Source organism: Tigriopus californicus, chromosome 6, assembly GCF_007210705.1.
Source record: "Tigriopus californicus strain San Diego chromosome 6, Tcal_SD_v2.1, whole genome shotgun sequence".
NCBI classification, from domain to species: Eukaryota; Metazoa; Arthropoda; class Copepoda; order Harpacticoida; family Harpacticidae; genus Tigriopus; species Tigriopus californicus.
The window spans coordinates 13,648,205-13,654,296 of record NC_081445.1 but is presented as its reverse complement, the minus strand read 5'-3'; positions in this window follow the sequence as shown (position 1 = coordinate 13,654,296).

Below are 6,092 nucleotides of genomic sequence, written 5' to 3'. Positions count from 1 at the left end.
AGAGTCATCTCGTGCCGTAAAGTTGAACTTGTTTCGGGCCAATATTGTCAAAATGCGTAAGCAAACAGACACGTGGTTCCACTGCAAATTTACATTAATATATCTCGTTATCCTATGAGCAAGAGTTTTCGTACGTTTTATTGTTATCTGGCTGTCCCTGTGTTCTCGGCTGAATGCACTGAGAACATTAGTCAAGTTGAGCAGTTTGATGATCTCATGGGTACTGATCAGGATGCTTTAGCGGCCGTTAGGACTTGAGACTTTCAAGTTCTCCTGGTCCTGATGGTGTGACATCTCAGTTTCTGATGAGATGCTCACTGGTTCTTGCTCCTGTTTTCTCCTACTTGATGCGTTGCATCTTGGATCAGGGCAAGTTTCCCTCTTCATTAAAGTTAGCTCACGTTGTTCCAATTTTTAAAGGAGGAGAAAAGTTGATGAGTTTGTTGGGACTGGCGAGGCTTGTCAAGTTGAGCGTTTAGATCATCTTGAAATCACAGATCAGGATGCTTTAGAGGCCATCAGGGACTTGAGGCTTGCCAGCTCTCCTGGTCCTGATGGTGTGACATCTCAGTTTCTGATGAAATTCTCACTGGTTCTCGCTCCTGTTTTCTCGTACTTGATGCGCTGCATCTTGGATCAGGGCAAGTTTCCTTCTTCACTAAAGTTAGCTCATGTTGTTCCAATTTTTAAACGAGAAAAGTCGCTCCCCAGTAACTATTGGCCGATTTCATTCACTTCGAATATTGCGGAGATTTGAAGGTAGAAAAGAGCTCGGCCAAGAAGAAAGTCAACCAATTCCACCAATGGGTCAATGCAGCATTGGGAGAGGCCCATCGTGACGATGCTTGCAGTCTCTTGTCTGCCTCCACTCACGCCAGCTCGAACGGTGGAGTTGGCTCTTTGGCCTCCATGGCCTCTTCGAAGAGAGACACACTCATTACGAGACTTCAAGTGTCTCGTGCGACCTCTCAACTCCAGATCGAGGAGGACCAACTGGAATATCAGGCCAAAGAACTTGATCGTGAGAAGAGCCAACAAAGGGACCAACAAGAACTGGAAAAGCGCAAGCTACACGTCAAAAAGAAACCGAGGCCATAGCGGCAGAGCTGGCCGTAGTGGATGATCAAATCGATCCATTGCTAGCCCAAGAAGATCTACCGTTTGGACTCCCTACAACGTGCGAGGTCGACAAGGAGCAGAATTTTGTCAAGCACAGCCTTCCCGTCCCTTTGGAAGTAATATCCACTAGAGTAAATCCGTCAGAAGCAATTGTCAGTTCATCCTCATATTCCTTTGAAAATTCGGTTTTGGGTGGGTCAGGGTTCAAAAAGCAATTCTTCGACCGAGACGTAAGCGGATGGCACACCAAGAACCACTCACCGCTCATCCCTGGCGCTCAATTGTTCCAAGACATCCTTCAAGGCGAAGCTTGTGACCAACCTACTTATGACGCAATCTCTCCACTCCAAAGACCCACACCTCACCCAACACGCTCTGATCTCAGCTGGTTCTTGGCTCGCCGTGAGTTGTTTAAAAAATCTAGCAATCCATTCAACGGAGCCGGTCAAGAGGATCGATTACATTAGGGGGTATCTTTACTCCAAGCTCAGCCTCAAGGTATTGTCCTCTCTTCCGTGGATGAAATCCGTTTTTTGATCGCCAATACGGCTGGAGAGGCGAACAAACTCGTCATGGATTTTCAAACTGCGGGAGGGAGCAATCCTACGGTTGCACTTCGTACGATTTGGCGGAAGCTACGTGAGAGGTATGGCCAGGGAGACCGAATCGTGGCAAGCTTTCGAAATAGAGTGGATCACTTCCCCATCATCAAGACAGATGAAGTCATGGGAAAGAACTTGCGTGAATTGGCAGACTTCTGTGCCATCATCGAATTCCAGATTCTAATTATCCCAGAGCTAGTAGCTAGAAAGTACTTGCGACGTCGGTTGAGGGACCAATCCCAATCTCTTGCCCAATCCACAGCTTGTCTAGCCATTCTTTGGAAGATTGCAACACATTCAAACGCCTTCCCCAAGAAGATCGGCACAAAATTATCCTAGAAAAAGGCCACTGTTTCAAGTGCCTGGGCCGAAATCATTTAGCATCTAACTGTACAAAGGATGTTAACTGCTCGGAATGCCCTGGGTTACATCATTCTCTATTGCATCGCCAAGTCCAAACTACCGACACTAAGGCAAGCAATCACTTAATGGGGTCAGAGCTTCAAAAAGTCGGAAGCGCATCGTTTGGTACTGCCGTATGTGGAAACATCGGCAAAGCCAAAAGTTGTGGAAAGACTTTGTAGGTAGACGTTACCTTCGAAGGAAAACCTGGTTCTTCGTTGTGATGTTACGCAATTTTAGATGAGCAATCAAATTCCACCTTTGCGGACCAACACGTGACCAACATGTTTTCCAATTCTTCGGGATCAAGACTCCCAAACAGCCTTACCGGATTTCGACTCTAAATGGCCACCAATATTCATTGGAGGGTCAAATTATTAAGAGCCTCATGGTGAAATGGGTAACAGAAACTTGCTCTTACCGTTTACCGACTACCTTGGAAAACGATCTCATTCCTAATACAAAAGAAGAAGTTGCTTCTCCGTCTAAAGTGCAAGCGCGCCCACACCTTGCACACCTCTCTTACAACTTTTTGGAAGTCGATTCAACCGCTCGGGTGCTACTTCTGACTAGGCGCGACGGCAAGAACCTGATGAAGACGATTGCTTATGGAGATCACTATCCTTTTGCTCACCACACCTCTCTTGGGTGGGCCCTGGTGGGGCCTGTTTGCCCCGGACAAGAAACTAACTCAAATCATGTCGTTTTGAAGGCCTCGCTAGACAGGGACCACTTCAAGGCTTTGATCGGAAATCCAGTTAGTGTTGGCAAATTCTCCCTCCCTTGTTCTGAACCAAACAAATTTCGATCGTTGGATGTCTTTGAATCATTAGAGGACGACGAGCTTTCTGGACGCTCCCAAGAAGATGGACAGTTTATTAAAGAATTGAAACATACTATCCATCAAAACCAGTCGGGTAAATGGGAGATGCCCTTGCCCTTTAAAAAGCTCGATCCTAATCTGCCATCCAACCAGACCTCGGTTTTCAAAGGGACAAAAAAGACACTTGACTGCCTAAAGTCCAATTAAGATCTGTTGGTTCTATGCCTTCGCGCGATGCAGAAAGGCATCGACCTTTGACACGTGGAGGTTGTTCCTGTAACCGAATCCCGCCCTCCTTCAGGCAAAGCGTGGTGGCTCCCAATCTTGCCGGTGTTACATCCCGAAAAAGGTACAATACGTCTAGTGTGGGACAGTTCAGCCGTTTTCCAGGGAATCAGCCTACATTCGGCATTACTTCAAGGACCGGATCACAACAAAAAACTTAAGGGGGTTATTTTGCGATTCAGAGAGCACGAAATTGGATTTATGGCCGACGTGAAGTCAATGTTCCATGCGTTTCATTTAAATCCAAAAACACCGGGACTTTCTTCGGTTCTACTGGTACAAAGACAAACATCCAATTCACCAGGCCATTCTCGAACACTACCACCTGTGGTCAAAGCACCAATGACGACATTTAACCCATACTTCGGTTCGTTCAGCCGGTTACCACTTGGAAAAGGGAAGGCAACGCATTCAAACACTTTTAGCTGGATGTGCCACTTGCAGGAAACTTCGAGCAAGGCCTGAGGACCAGGTCATGGCCAGCTTACCATCAGACCGCTTGGCTTGACAATTGAACTTGTTTCGGGCCAATATTGTCAAAATGCGTAAGCAAACAGACACGTGGTTCCACTGCAAATTTACATTAATATATCTCGTTATCCTATGAGCAAGAGTTTTCGTACGTTTTATTGTTATCTGGCTGTCCCTGTGTTCTCGGCTGAATGCACTCAGAACATTAGTCAAGTTGAGTAGTTTGATGATCTCATGGGTACTGATCAGGATGCTTTAGCGGCTGTCAGGACTTGAGGCTTTCAAGTTCTCCTGGTCCTGATGGTGTGACATCTCAGTTTCTGATGAGATGCTCACTGGTTCTTGCTCCTGTTTTCTCGTACTTGATGCGTTACATCTTGGACCAGGGCAAGTTCCCTTCTTCACTAAAGTTAGCTCACGTTGTTCCAATTCTTAAAGGAGGAGAAAAGTCGCTCCCCAGTAACTATAGGCCAATTTCATTCACTTTGAATATTGCGAAGATGTTTGAGAATATCATGAATTTCAAATTTGTATGGCTTCTTGAAGTCCATGATGTCCTTCATCCTAGCCCGCGTGGGTTCCGAGCACATTTTAGCACGGTTGCCCAACTGATTGAACAAATAACACATATTTTGTTGAACTAAAGAGACGTGAGTCGGTTGATGTTGTCTATCCTGATTTTGATTTTGATAAAGTAGATCACGGCCTTTTGTTGAAAATGGGATCCAAGGCAGGGTTCTCAATTGGATAAGAAGCTTCATTCGTGAAAGGAAGTAAATTGTTAAGGTTGAGGGATCCCTTAATGACAAACATGACGTCAAGTCCCCAGGGTTCCATCCTAAGGCCCCGCCTTTTTATCATTTCAATTGCCCCGCTTCAAAAGCTTAGAATTACTGCCAATCCCTCTTCTTATGCTGACTCCACAAAGTTAGTTTCCGGTAGGAATGGCCAAGATTCCACTAGCCTGACAAAGGACCTAGATAGAATCTACTCTTGGGGGACTTAGAGTAATATGGCCCTGAACGGAATGAAATCCCGTTCGATGACCTTTGGGTCAGCTCCTTTCATTACTCCGCTCGTAGATAATGGAGGTGAAGACATTGAGCAGGTCTCATTTTTAAAAGATCTAGGTGCAGTCCTCCAAAATAAGGGAAAGTTCAATCACCATATCAATTGAAGGTGGATAAGGCCTTCTAAATGTGTGGTTGGATATTTCGCACGTTTAAGTCCGGAGATAGTGTCACAATGTAAAGTCTGTACCAGTCGATTGTTCAGCCACATTTTGAATATGCTTCACCCATTTGGGCTGCAATAAGTACAGCAGGTTTACAAAAGGTCGAGCAAGTCCAAAGATGTTTCACTAGGAACATCACAGGAATGAGAGAGCTCTCGTATTAGGGGAGAGACTAAAAAAGTTGGGACTGTTAAGTGTTCAGAGAAGGTTCGAAAGGTATCTGATATTGTACGTTTTCAAAAAGCATCCATGAACTTTGTCCCAACGTAGATTTGGGGTCAATTCTAGTGACAGTAGAGGCTTAATGTGCGTTTTGAGAGCACCTTCAAGTCCTCGAGAATCAAGGCTAGTTCGAACAATAAAGTCCACTTCTCTTCTTTCTGGGGCTCCTTCATTTTTTTTTTGGTTTGGTTTTTCACGGGCTTTTCTAACCGCTACAGGGAATGTAATCCCCAGTACTATTAAAATGAAAGATTATAATTCGTATATTTATTACCTTTCAATTTTTATATGATATTTGGTCTACCAACGAATTTGAGTTGGCAGACCGAGCTAATCCTTGAATGTAGGGTTGATCTGGAATGCTATCTAAAAATTTGTCCAAGTCTGACTTGAAAGATGCTACCGGATCAACAAAGCCTACGTATTCCCTACGAATATCAGCGGGAAGCAAATTAAACAATGAAGGAGCCCGAGAAAGAAGAGATGTGGACTTCATTGTTCGAACTAGCCTGGATTCTCGAAGACTTGAAGGTCATCGGCCAAACTACATCCAACTAAAAATTTAGAGAAGTCCAAAGGTAGAGCCCAGGCATTATCAAACCCACCCAACGTGGACGGAGCTAAGATCTACTCCTATGAAGAGAAGGTCGATTGGTGAATCCAGTCCATTGCGTTCAAAAGAACCATACTCAATGGTGACAAGCATTTACGCCCCAATAATGGGGGATAGCTCACCAATCCTGGATTCAACATCTAGGACGAGGTGACATGTCAAGTCAAACTGACCACACAGATGCAGAGGATCCAGGCCAGGACGGATGAAGAGCAGGCCAACGCCCTCAATCTGTCAAGATTCCGAGTCAGCCACTTCAAGCTTCGCTGAACCGTCTTTCGAATTCCCAAACTTGGGTCACTTCCAAGGAAACCAAGGTCA